We start from the raw sequence: 22,301 nt of genomic DNA on the forward strand, positions 1-22,301 counted from the left end.
TATGTCCTATGGGCTCTTTATTGAAAAGGAGAATTAGTCGTGAACCTCTTTCCTTTGCACTCCCTACTAGTCATGCTCAAGTTCTGAAAGCAAACAGCAACAGCCAAAACAAATACTTGGGAGCCAACACTTAAGCTTCAGCCTCAAGAGCAGAATTATGTAGGATTGTTGGTCTAACAAATCCAATAGGGAGTGGGGGAGGGAAAGAGGAGGGGAGAGGAAGGGCCCGCCCCTTTGGAATGTGATTGGTCCCCTCTCTCCCTTTAGCCGTTCATTTTGCATCTCGGTTGGATAGGTTGAGAGAAACCTGTCATTTAAGGTGGTGTCAAAATGATCCTTGTAGGTGTGGGCTGTTACCTAAGTTTGTGGTTTTAGATTTTCAGAGGTTCGGAGTGATCGGCTATAGGATCAAGTTCCTGAAACTTGTCTTCTATATCTTGAAAAATGTCATCGTAACAGGAGGCACCAAGGAGCTTAAGTGTAATTCACACACAGAGAAAATGACGAAAGTTCCTCAGGGGTTTGATTTCAGTTTCTTAAGTGACGAAGAAGCCAGAAGATCCTTCAAGTCTTGGAAAGAAATGAGGAACTACAGAGGGCAGAGAAGGACAGGATCAGGTACAAAGCAAAATCCTTTCCCTTTTTCCTTAGGCCTGGGCCCAGCAGTGGCCCAGGCGTGCGCGGAGGGAGACGCGAGCTTTCGCTGGGCACCTGTCTGGGATCCCGGACTTGCAGCATCGGTCCGGGGCGCAGCTGGACAGGGGGAAATCTGCGCTGAGTTTTTCTCTTAAGGACGTTGAGGTGCTTGGTTGGTGCTCTTTCCACACACAGCATCCCAGAAGGGCTCGCTTGCAAGTCTCGGATCCCGCAGGGTGGGGAGCGCCCCCTGCCCTCGTCAGGCTGGCGGGTTCTTTGGTGCGTTTCTCTTGGAGTGGGTCTGGTGCCGCTGCCTCACTTTCCGCGGAGGGGAAGGAAGTGGGGCGGGGGGCGGGGGGCGTTGGGCTGGATCGGCCGCGGGGCCTCCAGGCTGGAACAGGGGCGGTGCAACCATGCTCTGCTGTGCTCTGGCGCCTCCTCGGCAATCCCGGGGCGTGAGCCAGGCGGGCAGGTGAGGGTGTCGCGTGGAGCGGAATCCTGGCCGGTGCGCACCCACGTGCTTACACAGCTCCTCCAGGCCGTCCATCGTCTCCCAAAACACTCTTCCTGGGTCCCAAAGACCCCTTACTCCACCCCACGTGGACATTCATTGAGGCCTGAAGAGCTAGCTGCTCAATGGCGGGAAGTGGTCCCTACCCCAAGAATTGGAGCTGGGATGCGCGGAGTTGGCTAGAACAGGTGGGTCTCATTGCTGCTGGTGCTGTGGGGAAGTTGCTGCGGAATTTCACCCTTGACCTTACAATGCAGTGTCGTAGGTGAGGAATTAGTTACCAGGGAATGAAATCAAGAGATTATTACCTGGGATGTAAATTAACCAGTTTTTCTGCTGAGGAAGAGTGGATATAAGTCTTGGAATTGATTGAAGGGGCTCTCTCACCAATTCTGGAATAGACCATCCAAAAACTTCTCCATTTGATTGTGGAAGGGAATTTAGAGCATCATTCTCAGACCAAAAAGTGTGGCATCGATTGAAATTTGGAAAGCCATTTTATTTGTGAGTGACATTTTTGGTGTGTGAGGGGGGTGGGGGGGGTTTATGAATTTTAGGTTTCCACCTCCTTCCAAGTATCTCATTGCCTCCTCTCAACCCCCAACCCCCAATAAAAAAAAAAACAAAAACCTTCCAATATACTCTTCACACAGGGAAACCCTAGTTGCTCTTTGTAGAAGCAATTAGAATACATTGAGTTCAAAGCTTTGTCTTCTCTCTTCTCCATTAGATATGGCTCTTTTGAGGAGAAATAAATATTTGAAGTTTGAGCATGTGTATTTCACGCCATCACGCTCTGCCTTTAGAAAAATAGGCTCCATCATTTCCTCAGTGTAAAAGTGTGCCCTCATAAACACAATATGTCCACACCCCACACACCCACATGCACGTACCCACACATATGTACATACACTATACACAGGCACACCCAACCTTGAAAAGGAGAACTTTAGAACTGCATGCAGTTTGTCTTCAACACATATTCCAAAAGGACTAAGAAACTGTGGTTGCTCTCAGTGTGTGTTCTTAGAAGGGTTTCTTGTCTGCAGAGGATGGGGCTTCTTAAGTGATCCAGTATAAATTGAAGGAAATTGAGGGGAGAATCAGGAAATAACAGAGGGAAGGAAGTTTTCATTTAGAATGTTATCAATGTAGCTTCTCATGAACTACAGTCTTAGAAATAGTAATACTATTTATTTTAGTTTTCATTCAAGGGAATTTTGACTTTTTATAGTTGACTTGATGCTTGCCTTGTGTTTCTTCTACAGCAGCTTTTGGTGACCAAGTCAAGTGACTTTAGGGGGAACTGGAACTAAACATAGGTGGCAAAGGCCATGCACTAGGCTTTAGAAGGAAGACTAAAACACATTTTTTGGTTTCATGGTGCTCATATTCTGACTAGAACATCAACAGAAAAAGCCATAAGCTAAAACAAAATCAATGCCATTAACTATTAAACTAACTATCAAAAATAATTACCCCAATGGTTTTTAAAAGTCACCATTAAAATATAAAAATAATTTAAGGAAGCTAGACACTTGGACCTAATGCTCAAGGCAATTATTTCTAGTACTTTCTTTTCCCTGGTGAATTCCTACATGCCACTATCAAATCCTCGTCACTGGGTAACAGACTCCATGGGATTGTTCTGCTTACCAACTCACATGCATTGGTTTTAATAGCAGGCACTGGCATGCAGAAAAGGCCTGAGATAACATGTCAACTTGGCTGCCTCTTCTGCTCATTTTCTTGATCATCATATTTTCCAGATCAAAAGTCAGAACACATGACTTATAATTCAAGAGTATTATTTGAGACTCTGGGAGGTCTTTTTACTATATTGAGAAACAGTCTCAAGATCTCTTGGCTAGAACAATAAGAGACCAAATAAGGAAGTTTGGAAAGTTTGCTGGTTGGGGGACAACTGATGAGTTGAGTTATATGTATGCTAGGCTTGACGTGTCTATAAGACAACCAAGAAGAAATATTTTATAGTTAGAAACAGAACTAGAATGTTATGCGAGCCATAGATGTTCAGAGATGGATGTTAAAGGTATGATAATAGTTGAGTTCACATGCAGGAGACAAGAGCCCTACTCATAGAAATGCTCCTGAACACAAAGAACTTGCCCCAACCTCCCCTCATCAGTACTAGACCTCATCAGACTCCAGCTTACTAGGAAAGTATTTATGTTAAATATTATAATGTTTTTCATAGATACAGTTTATTCAAATTTTTAGGAAAAACATCAAGATTCAAATTGATAAATAGGCAAAAGATAGAAATAAATCATTCATGCTAGCAGGTATCCCAACAGTAAACAAAACATACAGGAAAATGTTCACCCTCAAAGTAATAACTGAAAATTGAAGTAACCTCAAGATACCATGTTGCACCTTTAAAATAACATGAAGAATTGTGGCGGTTGGAGTGAAATGGATTTAGCACATTGTCAGTGGCACTGTAAATTGAATACAGTCTTTTCGGTGAACGATATGGCAATACCTATAAGGATATGCCTTGCCCTTGACCCAGTCATCCAGTTGTTGGATATTTCTCATTAGTAGGAGACTGAGGTGGAGAAGGTGGCCACACTGACATTGATTAAGTGCTGCCTTTTCATATAATAATAGTAATTACTGTGATAATAATAACAGCTAACATTTATTGGTCCCTTATTGCACACTAAGCACCAAACATGTTATATCTATTTAATTAATCCTTCCAATAACGTCATTAAGGTATACATTTTAATTTCCATTTTACAAAGAAGGAAACGACTTAAAAGGTAGAGTATTTTGACCAAGTTAAGCAGCAGAGCCAGAATTCAAATCCAGATCGATCTCAAAACTATTTCACCCATCAGCATAGAATAATCTTCACAACCACCCTCTGGAGTGAGTATTATTAATGACTTTGTACAGAAGGGACACAAATTTAGCAAGGTTAAGGAACTTGCCTAAGGTCACACAGCTCATAAGTGGCAGAGCTAGAATTTGAACCCAGATCTATCTGGCTACAAAGCCTATGTTCTTTCCACTATACCATATTTTTCCCTAAAGAAATAATTTAGTGGAGGAAAAACACGAAATATACTCTCAGATATTTATTGCAGTATTACCTATAATAATAGCAAACTAGTGGGAAATTTCAAATCTAAATATCCAATAAAAGCACAGTCATTACAAAGGACAATTATGAAGAGATCATTTATCTGACTCAGCATGATATTTTAGTTATATATATTTCTGACTACCTTGGTTGTTGCGTAGATACCTCAAGCTTATTACAGATACAACTATGGGGAGATACATATTCGGCATTGTTCTGTGAAAAAGTAGAACACAAAACAGTGCATATGTTATTATTGCACTTTCTTCAGGACATCTGTGCATGTGCACAACAACTGGAAGAAAATGGGCAAAAATCTGTGCTGCTTCTGATGAATCTCTAGGGCCTGATGCAGCTTCCGGCACACAGTAAACATTCAGTAAATGTTTGCAAAAGGCATGGGCTTGCCTACAGCTGGGAGGGCCTGTCTCCTGCTCTCTAGCCCAACACTGCCAAGATGGAAAGTCAGGCCTGGGGGAGAAGATACACAACAGGCAGGCAGGAATGCTGGGCACATGCCACTTTGGGAGGCTCTGGGAAGGCAGATAAGGGAAGGATATAGGATTTCATGGCTTACAGGACAGGGGCCACCAGAGACAGGCAAGGTGCCTGCCTGTAATAGGCCTCTAGTAAATACTTGATGAAGGAATTAATGGTCTGCACTGGCTGGAGTCAGAAGCTTCTGTAGTCTCTACCTTCTTTTCTCACTTCTGATTCTTAGTTTGTTTCAACTTCTCATCCCCAAACACTCTCTGCCCAGCCAGACAGATTTCTCCCTCCTTTGAACCCCATAACGCATTATAACTTCTATGTTACCTTTATCTTATTCCATCCTGTGAGTCTGGGATCTGTGTCATTGAAATACTCTGAGAGCTGGTTAAAGAGGTAGAAATTAAATTTCAATCTGACAGTTCACTTCTTGTTGGATTATGGAAAGTATTTTTCCAGGAAGTATTCACTTGGGCATGACTTCTCAGGCTTTGCACAGTTTGTGATTCTAGCCACAGTGAAGAAAAATGGCTGAGAATTTGAATCATGGTTTACTGATTCTAAAAAGCGTCTTTTTACAAGTCTTTGGAAAACACAACTACTTACCTATCACGCTCGCCGCCACCCCCACCCCACCTATCCCTGTTTCATAAATGTAACTGAAATGGAAAGTACCAAGAGATATCAACTAGTCAGCTCACAGAAGGGAATATCAATAATGTTCATTTTTCCTCTTGCAGAAAATTTATAAAGAATAAGATATTACAGCACCTGGTATAATCAAGTAGAAAAATGGCATGCCTACATTTAAACTATCTTTGCTCAATGGCAAGATTGCAACCCAAGAAAGTTTTCCAGAACTTAGTTGTTTCTGACCGATTTGTACCAGTGTCCTTGAGGTGCGATGCAGTCCTCGGGGGTACTATATTTATCAAAGTGGCGAAGTGATTGGTAGCTGGTGGAAGCTGCAGCATTCTCCAGAGATTAAAAGCCAGACACACAAGTCTCCTGTCTCTCTTAGGCTTTCTGCCTGCTCCCTCCTCTGCCAGCCTATGAAATCTCCCTCTGGCTATGAGACAGACTTTTAAGAAACATCAGATGCTTATTTATTGAGCATCTTATGTGCCAGAAACTATGTTAGCCCTTAGGATATAACCAAGAATAAAACATAGATTCTGCCCCAAATGGCTTCAATCTATGAAAGTTTTTGATTGGTGGTAAATCCTATGAGATGAAGTGTCTGTATGTATGTAGCTTATCCTCAAGTAGCCCTATGTGGTCTGGGGAAGGAACCATGGGAACTGCCTGGAAACCACAGGAGTACCCTGGGGGCTTGAGTGTTCTGATATCATAACAAGGTATGAGATTAACATCATGGATCTCTGAGGTGTCTGCACTTTCCAATAATATCCAATTTAGTCAATTCTTTTAAACCAAGGGGAGATCTTTCTCACAGACACATCTTCTTGGGTTGGGGAGCAGTGTCACTTTTAGCCTTGTGACATTATAACTCTTTTAGTTTTTAACGTCTTTCATATGTTTGTTTTTGTCCTCATCCTAATCTGATAAAGCAGGTATTTTTCTATTTCAAAGCTAATAACAACAACAGTAATAATAGCTAATATTTGTTAAGCAATTGCTCTGTGCTAAACCCCATGTGCATTATCTCATCTAATTCACAACAACCTAATAAGTTAAGAGATTTTTTTTTTTAAATCTCCATGCTACAGAGGAAGTATGGGGAGGATGAGTAACTTGATTGAGATAATACTGCTAGGAAGTGTTGGATTGTGAACTCCATCTGCCCCTAATCTCTGTACAGTACTGCCTCCTACAATGAAGTACAAAGAAGTTGAAGTGAGTACACTCACATTGCTCATCTAGCTTGTAATAGAACCAGCACTAACATTTTTTCACTTTAAAACTTCTTATTTCCACTGACCATGAAATAGAGAACATACAATTCTAGGTGGCCATGTGCCCAGCTGAGAACTGGGGATGTTATTACTAAGGAACAGGGCAATGAATATTGGGGGGAAATTAGTAGTATTTGCCATATGTAGGAAAAACTGTAGGTAACTATTTATGTTTCAAAAAGCATACATGCATTTTATAAGGATATACTCAAACTATTAAGATGATTGGTTATCACTTGGGCATGATGTTTAAACAGATTCATCCTTTTACTATTATTTTGCTTCTTCCAATTGTCATAGATTATTTCTTAAATGATGACTATCCCTTTTGATAATAAAGAAGTGCAAAATATTTGTCTTTTTACTTTCATATACATGACTTTTAAAATAACTTGTTTTAAAAGTATCTGAATGTTTCTCTGCCCTCTTCCCTACATATATTAGTTATTAGTTTTATACATTAGTAATGTTAATACATTCATGGCTAAGTTGGTTTTTGTACATCAATTATGAGTTCCTTGTGGTCAAGCATTGTCTCAGGATGGAGAACCTCACACACTGTTTGCTAATTAAATGGACCTTAACTTCTGTGAGTGAATAAAAAGTTAAGAGAAAAAAGATCTGGAGAAACCACTTGAAGGATAAAAAAAGGTTAAGTTAAGGTTAGTCCAAAAATGGTTTTCTTCCTGTTAGCACACTTGTGTCTTAAAACCAAGAACCAGCTGGTTAAGAGACCTGCTGAAGCAATTCGAGTCTGTTTTTCTGCAGTTAGTTTTATTGCACATGCCTTGATATTTGAGAGCCGTAGGCATACCTCACTCTCCCCAGAAATGTTTCCTTATTGGCATTGCCAATGGCCCTATTTAAAGGCTCTACTTACAATATCACCTTAGATACCTCAGGAGCCAGCTTCCTTATTCCTCTTTTTCGGAGGACACAATTAACCTTTAAGAGCAAGGCTGGTTCAATACTTTAAAATAAATTACTGTAAACCATTCTATCGACAGTCTAAAAAAGAAAAACACGTGATCATTTCAATTGATGCCGAAGAAGCATATGACAAAATTAAACATGCATTCATGATAAAAACTCTCAGCAGAGAAGAAATAGAATCTGATAAAAAGGCATCTACAAAATAGCTTATAGCCAACATCATGGCTAATGGTGAAAGACTGAATGCTTTTTCCCTAAGATCAAGGACAAGGCAAGGATGTACAATCTCACCACTCCCATTTGACATCATACTTCAGGTCCTAGCAAGTATTAGGTAAGGTAAAGAAGAAAAAAGCATACATATCAGAAAAGAAAAAATAAAACTGTCCCTATTTGCAGATGATATGATTGTCTACAAAGAAAATCTCCCCCAAAATCTGTATCCCCCCCAAAAAATCCTGGAACTACTAAATGAATTTAGCAAGGTGGTAGGATACAAGATTGATACACAAAAATCTATTGTGTTTCCATATACTGGAAATGAACAGTTAGAAATCTAAATTTAAAATTTTTATGGAACAAAAAATGAACTGAATAGACAATAATTTTGAAAAAGAATAAAATTGAAAGAATCACACTAGATTTTGAGACTTACTGTAAGGCCACAATAATCAAGGTAGCATAGTATTTTTGGAGAAAAAGATATATAGAATAATGGAACCAAATAGAATCCAGAAATAGACCCCCAAAAATACAGCCAATTGATTTTCACGAAGATGCGAAGGCAGTTCATTGAAGAGTAGTCTTTTTGGCAAACAATGTTAAAATAATTGGGCACAAAGCTAGAAACGTTTTCATCACCCCAAAATGAAACCCATTAAGTAGTGACTCTATTCCTGCCTCTCCCCAGTTGCTAGTAACCACCAATCTGCTTTTTGTCTCTATGGATTTATCTATTCTGGATGTCTCATATAAATGGAATCATACAATATATAACCTTTTGTGTCTGCTTTATTTAGCATTAGGTTTTTGAGATTTATTCATCTTGTAGCATGGATCTGTACTTTGTTTCTTTTTATGACTAAGTAATATTCCATGGTATGTATACACCACAATTTGTCTATCCATACTTCTGTGGATGATTATTTGGGTTGTTTCCATCTTTTGGCTTTTGTGAATAGTGATGCTATGAACATTTATCTATAATGATTTGAGTACCTGTTCTCAACTCTTGGGTGGAATTATTGTGACCTTTGATAATTCTGTGTTTAACTTTTTGGGAATTGTCAAGCTGTTTCTTGTTACATGTTATCAAATTGCTTTCCAAAAATGTTCTAACAAATTGCACCTTGACTGGCAGTGAGGGAGGCCTTCTATTTTACCATAACCTTCTCAACACTTGATGGTGTTACTGTGTTTTAAAAATCTTTACTAATTTTGTAGACAGAGAAAAGATTCTTATACTTAATTTAATTTCTAACACTGTGATTATAATGAACATGAACTTTTTCATGTTTACTATTCATTTACATTTCATGATTTATGAATTGTCTATTCATATCTTTGCTCATTTATATTTGAGGATTTGTATTTGGAGTACTTCTTGTCACAAATAACAGATCTAACCATGGCTTTAACAAATTGGGGATAAATTTTTCTGACATAACAACACATCTGGAAATAGGCAACTGCAAGCTGGTTTAGTGGTTTAGAATATCAGGGTGGTATATTTGCAGGGCAAGATGTCTGCAACGCCTCCAAACATCACAGCCATGCCCAAGGCAGGAAGAAAGGGATAGGGCGGAACCAACTGCATCTGTCCCTTTATCACTGAAGTAATAGCTTTCCTAGATGTCATCCCTGTAGATTTCCCCTTATGTCTCATTGACCAGAACCGAGTCAGAAGTCTACTCCCTTGCTGCAAGGGAATTAGGAAGTCAAGGAATGCAATTCAAATATTAGGCCTGGACCAATCATGTTCCATCCCCTGGGAATGAACACTATGCTGCCCACAACAAAATCAGAAAGGAGGAGGAGGGACCGGGGGGAAAATGGATTCTAGAAGGTAAGCAACATTGACACAGATTCTCAGTGTATTTTTCTCTTATTGATTAATAATTTGTGTTTCTCTATACATTAAGGAAATGGACTTTTGTCCTATTTATTACAAATACATTTCCCAGTTTTTAGTTTGCATTTAACTTCTATTTATCTGAAAATAGAAGGGGTTTTTTTTTTTTCATTTTTATGTAATAAAATATACCAAGTTTTTAAATTTTTTCTTTTTGTTTTTAAGATTACAAAGTTTTCCTACTTGGAGTTTAGGTCAACACTCACCTCTAATTTTTAAAATCTTTTTAAATATTTAACTTTTTAATTGATCCAATATATGTTTTATCTATGAGTTGGATAATTATATAAATTGATTGTTTTTTTTCCAAATAGCTAGCAAATTTTCCTGATACCATTTATTTCTATCTGCTTCTAAGGCACATCATTATTCCTTTTAGAGAAAGGACCGTTAAATGACCAAATAACAACAACAAAGAGTTGATAAGCAAATGCTACAACTTCAGCTTCATTGAAGCCTAAAGGGGAAATTGTAGAGAAAGGCTTTTGTACTGAGAAGTGTGATTGTTATACATATAGAAGTGTGCATAGTTAATGAATCATGTTTCAGTTTCTTTCCTCTTCTCATTTTCTATGCCAGGTAGTAAACCCAACTGAGGGTAGACCATTCATCTTGAGATCTCCCTCAAGTGGCCTGGTCGTCATTTAGATCCGGTTCTTCTGCTAGTGAAACTAATACCGTGTTTGAGTCGTATAAGTTTTTAACTTTTAATGAAATTAATTTGCTTTCAAAATTACTTCATCACAAGGATAAGCGATTAACAGGAGTACTAGGCAAACAAGCATACAAAATAAAAACCTCACATCTTGTGAATTTAATGTTTATAATTCACAGGGGAACTGGTAAAGCTCTTTTGGAGATCATTGCATGTCAATCAGAGTCCCACCAGGAAAACTGAAACTACTCCTTATTTAAAACAATATAGTGCAATGAATGGATGACATGGGAATAAAAAGAGGCAGAGAAACCAATCAGGACAGTGTAACTAGAGATTGGAAACAGCAGAAAGCCTGGAGGCAGTGGTGTGCTGGTACTCGCTCTCCTGGAAAAAGAGCCTTGATTTGTATCACTGGCCAACTTGAAGCTAGCAACAGTTTAACCAGCAACTTGCAAAATTTCTAAATGTTTAACAACCTGCTCTTGTGAGCAAGTATAAGCCAGCTTTGCACATCACTGATTGGAGAGGAAAAGGGAGCAGGTGGTGTTTATTCAAGCCCTCAGGCTAGGATCCCCTAAGAGAAACTGGAACCATGGCAGGCCTGTCTGGTGATTTGAAGGCGTGGGAGAGACAATCACTGCCAAGAAGTTCTATGTGAGACAGAGGGAAGAGAAGAAACACTGACTTTTCCCTTCTCCTCCTCCATTCTCCTGCCAGTGCCTGGCTGAAGCCAGCTGAAAGCAGCTGATGTGTAGTGAGAGCCTAAGAAATGCATCTTGAAGAGGTCATCTCCTAGCAGCACAGAGCAGAGCAGCAGGACAGTTTCTTGTCCTCTTCTTTTCTCTCCCATCTCTGTTGTCCTTTTTTATCTTCCTTTATATTCTGTATTTTCTCACTGCCTTATATTGCTATGGCCTTTCTTCCCTGTCAGAAAAGTCTCATGAATTTTCCTTCCCATCATCCTACACTGTGTTCATGGACATTTTGTGCTCTTATGCAATTTATTTCTTGCTTCTGCACCTTTGGGGAGTTACTCTGTTCTGTTCTTGCTTCTCTGTACTACTGCTTCTCCTCATCTTTCTAGATATCTTCTGCACAGTCTCCATCATGCTCAGGTGACTCACGGTCTTTGGGTGGCGAGGAAGAATCTTACTCAGGACACCGGGTAGAGAGGGCTTTGCAGAAGTCTGCACATGGACTGAAAATGGAATTTGAAGGACTTGGGGAACCAAGATTTAGGGACCAGCTACTTACTTCGCTTGCATGTCACAGTCCACACCATCATCCTCCCAGGATGCCTTTGATTGCCTCTCATTGCATTGTGCTACTGCATTCTTCAACTGGCTGATTCATTCTACATTATCAGATCCAGATTCTGATGCTCATGGTTGTCCATGCCAGGTCACCTGATGCATCCCTAGCCACCCTGTGGATGCGCTGCCCTAGAGTCAGGCATCCAGTCTTAACCCTGCCTAGGAGAAAGGTCAGTGGCAGATTTTTTAAAGAGGGACTATAGATCATCCAGTTCAGCTAAAAGTGACATAATGTTGGCATGGCAGGTACTGAGAGTCACCTTTCACTGCTTTTCCTCTCTCTGTGCCCACTTATGCACTGATGCATTTGGTATATTTTCCCACTTTCTGTGATGACAAGTCCACAGATTCTGCTGAGAGGGATTCCCAACCCCAGCTGAAATGACAACTATCTGGAGAACTCTCAAAATTACCAATGCCAGGCCCCACCTGTACATTCTGGCTTAATTGATTTGAGATCAGGTTGTGCACGGGTATTTTTTATAAGCTTCCAGATAACTCTAATGTGCTATGAGGGACCCCGTCCTGGCTGCCTGGGCATTGGGCACTGACTTCACCTGTCACATCTTTCCTACACTCCACACCTTTGCACAAGTTGAAGGACTCTTGATTTCTCAGGAAACAATGCAGTTTGGGAGGGTAAAGCCTATCGTTTTAGCAAAGAACAATCAGGAGGGCTGTGCCTGAGAGAGGAAAAAAATAATGGCATAGATGATAGAGGCTCTGTTCATCCCTCTGGCAACCAAATCAAAGTTGTGACGGAAACAAGGAGCAGAAACAAGGAAAAGTCGCCTGGGATCTAGAAGAACAAGCCATACAACTAGGGAGAAATCCAAGAAAGCACCCTGCAATGGCAAAAAGTACAACAGGGCAAAGATGCGGGGCTGCCCTGTCTCCAGCGGCTGAGTGAGATGAAGGCTGCAGCAGCCTCTTAAAGGGGCCATGTCCATGAGCAGAATTTCCCAGTGACGGACCTGCTCGCGCTGAACTCCTGTACTGATTCGGCTGCGTGCAGGGGGCACCGGAGACTTATAGGGAGACATTGTCTGAATGAGGGCCGAGGCAAGGCTCACTCTATACAGAAGTGCCGGCAGTATTTATTGTTCCCTGTTGAGCCTTCCATACCAGTGTGCCAGACACAGCACCGCCATAGCCATGACGTCATCAAACTGGATAACAGAGGTCGCTCCGCCCATAGGATTCCCTGAAACCCCGCCTACTTCAACATCCAGATGTATCCTCTGCAGGTCAGGTGCTCCTTGCTGAGCAGCATCTAGACTCACACTGGAGACAGCTGGCCTCGGTTTCTGGTGTGGCCTTTTGAGGCAACTATAAGCACAGCATCTGTGGATTGCTTGCTGAATCTTAACAGGTGGCCCTGGAGGGTTAGAGGCGTGGGCTAAGTTTGTCCTGAAGCTGAACCCGTCTCAAGACTATGCCACTGGATACCTACTTCACAAATCCACACTAATAAGACCAGAAGACTTAGGAGCTTTGCTTACTTCATAGAAACAGACGTGGAAAGGCAGCCAAAATGAGAAGACAAAGAAGCGGAAACCATATGAGAGAACAGAACAGAGATCTAGATATAATGGAGTCAAGTAATCTAACAGACACACAGTTCAACACACTGGTTATAAAGATGCTCAATGAACTTTTGGGACACGTAGATAAAATCAACAAAGAGATAAAAAGAAAAAAAAACATAAAAAAGGAAATGGAAATTATAAAAGGGAACCAGTCTGAAATGAAAAGCACATTATCTGTGATGAGAAATGTATTAAATGGAATAAACAAAGGAATAAATCAAGTGAATAAAGAAAAGGATCAAATGCCCTATCTAGAGGATGGGAATGCCAAGGACATACAATCAGAATGGCAAGAGATAAGATGCCAAGACTATAAAAATAATTTAAAGAGCATATTGGACACTATTAAGGGTCCAATTATCCATCTGATCAGTGTAACTGAAGCAACTCAAGATGTTGAACAGCTGTTTGAAGAAATAATGGTGGAAAACTTCCCTAACCTGGTGAAGGAAATGGACATAAAACCCCAGGAAGCTCAGAGAATCCCAAAAATCAGGGATCCAAAGAGGCCCACATCAAGACACATCATAATTAAAATGCCAAAATTTAAATACAAAGATAGAATATTAAAAGCAGCAAGAGAAAAACAGATAGTTACTTATAAAGGAAAACCCATAAGCTGGTAGCTGATTTCTCAACAGAAACTATGCAGGACAGAAGGGCTTAGCACAAAATATTTTGTGCTAAGGATGAAGACCCAGGATCTACAACCAAGAATACTTTATCCAGCAAAGCTATCATTTAGACTTGAAGGACAGATAAAGAGCTTCCCAGACAAAAATAAGCTAAAGGAATTTATCACCACCAAGCCAGTATTACAGGAAATGTTGGAGGAACTTCTTTAAGAAGAAAAAACATGTATCAAAAACAGGAATAAAGAATGGTAACAACTACATTCTTATCAATAAATACCTCAAATGGAAAAGAATTAAGTGCTCCAACCAAAAGATAGAGTGGATGAATGGAAAGAAAACAAGACCCCTACATGTTGCCTATAAGAGACTCACACAGACTAAAAGATTAAAAGACATACACAGACTAAAAGCAAGGGGATGGAAAAAGATATTGCTTTGATGGACCTAGAAGGTATTTAAGTCAGACAGAGAAAGATAAACAGTATATGATTTCACTTATATGCAGAATCTAAGGAATAAAAAGAACAAACTAATCAAAAACAGACTCACAAATGTAGTGGAAAATTTGGTGATGGACAGAGGAGACGGGGCTGGGCAAATGGGTGAAGGTTTAAAAAAGTACAAATTAGTAGCTGATGGATGGTCACAGGGATCGTTTTATGAACTATATAGATGTCTAACCAACGTATTGTATACTTGAAACTAATTAAAATAAATTTTAAAAAAATAAAATAAAACCAAACAAACAAAAAAAGAGGGCTGTGCCTAATGCAAATGCAAACCTTGTTTCTAGTACTTTTCTACTTTAAAATTGCTTAGCAGGATCAAAAGGACCCTCTGTCCCCGAAGCTGTCTGGCAACTGGAAGATTTGCTTTTTACTTTTTGTTGTTTTTATTTTGTTTACTGCCCATTAAGTGTGGGTTTCACATAAACACAACTGCTGTAATGTCTACAAGCTGATTAGACCCTGGCCTTGTGAACTCACTTTCTTGAACCCATCTCCAGTTCTTCACATTAGCTGTTGAGTGGTTATGTTTGATATGAGTAAACAGGAAATGTCTTAAGAAGGAACATGGAAGCCCAAAGAGTTTCTGAAAGGGTAAAGCCACCTGGTTTCAGTACCAATTGTCCAAAAGAAAGAGGAATTAGACATCTCTCTCTGCTGATTTTGTAATTATTCAGGAATATTTGACTGGTGACTTCTTAAATATATGTAATACTTAAAAATATGCCTATCATGTTCACTTGATTCCTCAAATATCCTTTAAGAGCAGATACTATTATCCTCATTTTTTTCCAGATGAGATCTTATCCTTATCATTCTCTTTTCTCAGAGTCTCAAGACCATAGTAGCACCCAGGGGTGGATGCGGGACTAGAACCTAGGACTCCAGCTGTCCTCTGCGGCACTTGTACAGCATGTCCTGTGGCTCTACAGGTGAAGCGATCCAGATATGGGGCAATGGTGATGTGTGGAAACGTGTAGGTTCAAAGGGAAGTTAATACCTTAGCTTCCAGGGAGTTAAAGAGCAATTAAAAGAACATGTGAGAGTGATCATAGCAACAGCAGTGTGGGGGTCAGACTGAGGCCCTCCATGACCTACATTAGCCTCACCCGTACAGCCACACCAGGCGAGCTCAATATCTCAGACTCGAGCGCTGTCCATGTTACAGAGCTTCATGACAGGACCTCTCACCCCATTGCCGAGGGCTCGCTACTCCTCAGCCCCGCATTGAGTATCCTGTTGGTGCTGCTGTGATACAGATAGCAGTGATCCTGGGGCTGAGGAGCCCTGCACACAGAATCCTTGGAGGCTCCTAGATGGCTGGCCTGAGGAAAATCTTGTGGGTTTTAATTAAATCCCCTAAACAGCCGGTAGTTTGATTTAAATTGTATCAGAGCCCAGATGGCAACACATGTGTTTGTTTGTTTCATTTTCAGGCTTTTAAACTGCAGAAATTTTTATGGCCTATTTTAACAATTGCCATCATGTATTTTATGTGTGGTCTCTTCCTTTCTTCCAGATTCTGGTTAGGTATATTAAAATGATTTGTTGGACGGCATGTATTTGAGGGTAGGTCTAAGTTGCTGGCTGAACTACTATGTTTGCACTTGAGCTTGCATTTCACAACTCCCCTTCTGAATCACCAAAGGCCAAATGAGAACTCTGCTTGCTGAAAGTTGTTCCCTAAATAGTGGGTATTGGTGCTTCATTCCTCAGAGTAGAAACAGCACTGGGGCTCAGCTTGTCAGGGGATTTCTGACAATGTCCTTCCCCATGGGGGACTATGTAAGGGAGGCTCTGGCCAACTGTGTGCTCAATCTGGTCTACTTGCTGGTGCCTCTTCCTTCTTAAAGACATCAGTTTCTCCCTTAGTGTCAGCAAATCCCCACCCAGCACCCCACCAAAACGCGTTCTTAGTTGTAGTTTACGCTATAGCTCCGGCTCCACCGAAGATACTAGAAAGGCCAATAAATTAGGTCATGTCTGTCCTCAGCTGTTTAATCGCTTTGCCACTGCCATCCAGGCAAAACTCTTTAAAAGGTTTATGAGTAACATATTCCCTCCAGGGTGCTATCTCCACCTTCAAAGCCACACTGGACCCACCCTTGCCTAGTTCTACCTAGCACTTTGCACACCAACTTTTACTGAGCTCCGGCTGCAGTTTCTTCCCCAGCTTTTTTTCACTTTCCCCATGTGTCAACTTAACACTTTGTTCTGGGCCTCTCAGATCCTTAAGGAAAGGGAGATCACAGGAACAAAATGATACATAAATGTAAAATATTTATTATAAACAATTTGCAGGTACCTAAAAACCAACTAACAAGGGTATAAATGCCACAATTTCCAAATAGTACTCCAAATCAATAATTATAGTTTTATCAGTAAAGTGATTAAAATGCTTTTCTATTCTCAGCTCATCTCTGAGTTGCTATAAGCACTTTATACACCTTCAAAGGCTTGGGTTTCTTGGAGAAGTAAGCCGAGTCCCATGCTATGTCTTTGGCTTGGATCTGCCTTCCTTCCTGGGAGGCAAGTAGTCATCAGTCAACCGTCCAAATTAAGTGTTGAGAGCAGCATTGCAATTTTACCTCTTACTCATGGAGCTGCCAGATATGACAAGCTCCTCCATTTGCAGCATTAAGACAATTGTCTTTGGACAGTCGCCGCCTCAGGACCCTCCTCACAGCATCAGGAGTCAGAGGTCTGGGTACACGTGTGTGTTCCTCTCTAGAGAAAGCCCCATAGGACAGCCTTCCCCCCTTCCCCCCACCCTGCGCCCCGTATCATGATTCAACAACATTTCTTTTAAGCATCGAAAACTCATTTATTTAGCAGCTATATTCAAATCCTACTATGAACCTAGCACCAGAGATACAAAAATGCTCTCTATAATCTCTCAATGTAGTGAGGGAGATTGATTTAAAACCAATATAGTCACTATACTGTAGCAGATGATAAGATAGTTACACACAGGGACACAGAGGTCATATGAGGTCTCAGGGAAAAATTGCTGGAGGGGGTAATGCCTTAATTAAGTCTTGAAGGAGGTGTGGGGTGAATAAGGATTGGAAGGGCATGCCAAATGGGGTGAATAGTATTAGTAAGGCACAAACATGTGAAAGACGATGGTGAAGCTGCAGGCACCATCAGCAGGGGATATCGCCACAATGCAAAGTGAAAGACAATGACTGACAAGAGATATAGAAACAAACTGGGGGCGAAGAGGAGTCATTGAAATGCTTAGAGCAAGGAGTGACAACATCAAATTTGCTTCTTAGGTAGATAGCTCTGGGTAAAGGGTGAAGCCTGGATTTGAAGAAAGATATGCTTAGGGACCTTGACTAGAGATAAAAAGAAGGGAAAGAATTCAAGAAATATATGGAAAGTTGAATTAGTAGGACTAGGTGGCTAATTGGCTGGAGGAGTAGGGAAAAAGGAGTGTTCATATAAATTCAGGTTCTGGCTTTGATGAATTTTTGGCACTTGACCTACTGTTTACACTGAAAAGTGGAGTCAAGTGGACTGTGCACTTTGTGGGTCCAGGGTTAGGTAATATTTCTGAATAGTAAAGGATATCAATTCCTATCAACTTTTAAACATTTAGATATATTGTCTCTTGATGAATGTTATTTCCTGGCAGTTAAGGTCAAGTTTTAGGTCTATGACCAGGATTGAGAGTGAAGTGAGAAGTGGGCAGATTTCAAAGCAGAATTCTGGCAAGGGATTGAAACATGTTTCCCAGCTCCAGATGGCCTGGTAAAGGACTTCTGGGGAGAAGCCGCAAGCAGCCACCTGACAGTAGCGGAGGGACCGATTGGCCCACAGGGACACCACCTGGGCAAGCTGAGGTGAACAGCCTGCCAGACAGCAGGTGCCCAGCCAGCCAGATGCAGCCGGTTTCATTTTCTCTCTTTCAGCTTTGAATTCTGTCGGGAGCTTTATACCTTTCCTACTCTTAAGCAAAAATAATTAAGACCAACTAATTATTGAAACACCCTTTTCCCCTGCAAAAAAAAAAAGACATTTCATTTCCAGTGGTGGTTTACTTCTGCAAAGTAGCAGCAAACGGGCTTTTCAGCAGCATCCTCCTCTTTGTTCAGGGGTCAGCAGAAGAGTATTTTCTCTTCAGCAAGCTGGGGATTCTTTGTCTTCAGTGCCCTGCCTACTAGCCTAGGGCACTGGTGACCTTGGTTTTGAAGTTTGTCCAGAGTCACTCAGGAGAGAGGAAACCATCATTCTACCTCGTGCTACCGTGCACCCACCAGGTAAGCTGCTGGGCACCAGGCTGAAGCCCCTGGCAAATCATTTAGCCCTGGTATTCCAGAATTTGCTTAAATATAATGGGTTCAAAGCAGCAAGGCTGTATCGTCAGCGGGCACAATGATAAAGGAAAAAGATACCCCTTAACAAGTTTATCATGATGAGAGTTTATTGAAATAAATACCAACATCTTTGGGGGATCAAGATTTGTGATATTTTCATTTTTATTGAAATAACAGATACTTGACAAATACTTTGAGGACTTACTATTTGTATGGGCTTTGTAATCTACTATGGTAAATGCAAAGTGTAGAACTCAAGAAATTGATAATCCATTTGGGTAGACAGGGCATGAAAATTTAAGTAATATTATAAGGCTGCACATGACTCTGTGCCTAATGGGCGGCACTGACAGTAGTTTTTTGGTGTAAGAGAAAAATGGAATGTGAGCTGAAATTATTAGGAAAGCCTTCGTAAAGAGGCTGGACTTGAAGAGTAATTAGATGTAAATAAGTGAAAGGTAGATAAGGGGAAAATGACTTGCAATTATGGCTGGTTAACACTTCCATTGAACCAATTCTACATAACACTGAGCTTTAATGAGTGCTTGGAATATGTAAATCTTCAATTCAGAAAGGTGATTTATGTCAATACTGGGAACTAAAGTCCTTAGAAAAAGAGTGGGTAACTGCTGGCTTGCTAGAGCATTCCACCACACCTGAATTCCTCCCCTCCCCCCAGGGATCCGTTCACCTTCTCTAACTTCTATTAAACGTTTACTAATTTTTAACAACCTTACACGTAGAAAATGAGAGTTAGATTAACTGTTTTCTTTTTTTTATTCTGTAAATGATAAATAGCAGAGCAGCACAAAATCGTTTCAGATAAAATAGAAGTTAACTGTGTGTTAAAGGGTTATGTGGCATCTTTTCAAGTCTCAGACTTTTAATTGAATCTGCTGAATCAGAGAGCAATTGACAAGTGTGTTGGTGTTTGTGTGAGTTATAGGCATAAGGCCACAAAAAGAAATCTTTAGCTTCCCCTCCAAGTTCTGTTCTTTACGTGAGAGCATAAGAAGCCTCCAGAAGACTTGCATGGTCTTAACACTGAGACTTCTCCTCCAATGTTCTGTCTGTATCTACCAAAGAATTGAGAGAATTTCAGAGTTTTAGGAATTCTTATTTATAGCCCAACGATACAAGACAGCAATGAAAATATTAATAATGATAATGGTTGACCTCCATGAGTAAATTTAGACAGCTTTTCTTGATGCAAGGCCATCAAATAAAAACATCCTGTTGCTACCACTGGGGTTGCCCCAGCAGCAAGGGGTTGGAGAGGCATAACTGCACAGGAGTGTAGTTAGCATTTTCCCTCGGTTCTTCCTCATTGACATAGCGAAGAATCACAGGTCAGTAAGATTTAGAAAAGATTTATTAAAAGTATATTTTAGAAAGACAAAGCACGCTCCAAGGAAGTACATGGTTTCAGTGAAGAGCTGTTATGTAGCACTGTAATAACAACCACCACAACAACAAACACAAAAAGGGACAAAAAGAGGCCCAGAAGTGGGAATGTCTGCATTGTATTTGGGCCGTGATGGTTCCATAGGCATTTCTAGGCGATTGGCAAGTGAGGTCATTTTGATTGACACTTGGCTGCTACATAACACTGCCTAGTGTGCATGTACTTACCCAGAATTCAGTCTGTTATAATTAGATTCATAAACTTCAAGGCTTAAATATAGTATTACAATGAAGCTTAAATTGTGGGCAAATTAGAGTAGTACCTTCTGCGCAGGCATCTGTAGCCAGATTAGGCCAGCTAAGACTATGACTCTCCTGTCTTTTGTCTCTGGGGATGCAGGAGGGGTTCTCTCACTACCAATAGGGTGTTCTTTGGGTGATCTCTGGGTTGGGCCCCTATTTCTTTGTTCCTCCTTATCGCTTATGTCTGACTAGCTACCTAACACTGTGACCACTTAAACAAAACAAAAACAAGCTGTGGGGGAGGAAAAATAATTTTCCCTCTATAAGTTCTGGCTAGTCTAATAATTAAATTGACATGAGACAGATTAGCGGGGGGAAATAACCAAATTATTACATATGTATATATGTAATATATATAAGAATAAGAATGTGGAACCAGAGGACAAATCGGCAATTGAGCTTATTTGCCAAGAGCTAAGAGGAAGGGGGAGGCTGTGGTTTGTGGCTTCAAAGGGCAGGAAGGCAATTCACAGGGAGATGAAAGGCAAATGTTTGGTAAATGTTTTCTGGGCCATGTTTAACAGTGGGACACTGAGAGGACTTTGCTCAAAGGGGCCTTGCTAGATTCCTCCCTATCACACACTAATTCATATTAAACTAGTTATCTACAATGATAGACCCCTTCCTGAAGCAGGTCCTCTTTCTAAATTCTTTTTGGTAGTTAAAGAAAGGTCAAAGGTTTTTCCTGAGTTTCATTTCTTAAAAATAAACAGCTTAAAACAATCAATATCCCCCAAAAGTGTATATTTTGGGGTTGCAAATGCTGCTTCACTCAAAACAAAACCACGTTCAAGTTATTCACTCTCCTACTTCACTTTCTTTGCTCAAATTACTCTCTCTGCCTGTGATGGCCTTTACCCCTCCTCCCATATACACCCTGTATCTACTGTCCCAAATCATTGAATCATTCACTGGGGAATGAGCATCACTAGTGAAAAACAGTGGTGGATAAATAGCAGACTTTGCCCTAATGGGGCTTTAAACTCAGTATGTTTACTACTACTGTTACGGAACCGGAGTTTGTGTGCCCAAAACTAAAAACGTCAGAGTTTGGAATAAGAAAAGATTTACTGATCAAGAAGATTCCAACTGAGAAGATAGGAGACCTAACAGTGCCTCATATTCATCTTGCTTGCTGGACTAGGTTAAGGGTTTTTAAGGAGTTTGGGGGAACACATTTGTGGAAATGTTGTTGGGGCAAGTTTTAATTAAAGGATGTGGAACTTGGCCACTCATGATAAGGAGTGTCAGCACTGGATTTTGCAGGACAGCAGACCCTTCACTTCTATGAAAGGATTTTGGTGTTCAAGTTCAGGTTATGTCCTAGTCCTTTGGCTCCATGCGTGTATGTTGGGGGGTGGAGGTGAGGAGAGGTATGTGTATAAGACTTTAGTTCCAAGTGCAGCTGGAGGCCAGAATTCTCTCCTGTGCATGCTTCGGCTGCATGATTTGCATTTTTGGTCTGTTGTCTCTGAAAAGCAACTCAGTATCTTGTTAAACAGGATAGGGCCATTTTGAGCTGGTTCTGTTACTGGAGGGTAGGGTCCTCTCCCGGTGCATTGTCCAGGTTCTTGATGTCTCGAACAAAGAATTGAGCAAGACACCAAAATACAGCAGAGAAGAAAAGCTTTATTAGAAGGGAAAGTACCCTTCCAGACATGGAAGTGGGCCTGAGCAAGAGAAAAGTGGTTCAAAAGACCTGATAACAAAGCCTTTGGGTTTTTTATCCTATTTGCTTTGGGTGGTTACTTTTCTTAGTTGGGTGGGTTTCCTTGATTGACAATTAAGATTGACAGGACTCACTGATTCATTGTTTGCTTTCTGCGCATGTTCAATCCCAGAA

At 40.7% G+C, this 22,301-nt stretch overlaps 1 protein-coding gene across 3 annotated transcripts in view; it reads left to right on the plus strand.

The window, feature by feature from the left end:
• The first annotated feature begins 209 nt into the window (after positions 1–209).
• The window catches only part of LOC120586950 (exophilin-5-like), a 64,330-nt gene continuing 42,238 nt past the window's right edge, over positions 210–22,301 (plus strand). For 2 of the 3 annotated variants that reach the window (XM_039843506.1, XM_039843505.1), the window contains exon 1: positions 17,431–18,694. The gene's annotated coding sequence lies outside the window, so the exon portion shown is untranslated. Of the gene's footprint in view, positions 619–17,430; positions 18,695–22,301 lie in introns of those variants that run through there. The other variant, XM_039843507.1, reaches the window with a different exon arrangement.

This window comes from Pteropus medius, unplaced genomic scaffold (genome assembly GCF_902729225.1).
Source record: "Pteropus medius unplaced genomic scaffold, Ma_sr-lr_union100, whole genome shotgun sequence".
Lineage (NCBI taxonomy): Eukaryota > Metazoa > Chordata > Mammalia > Chiroptera > Pteropodidae > Pteropus > Pteropus medius.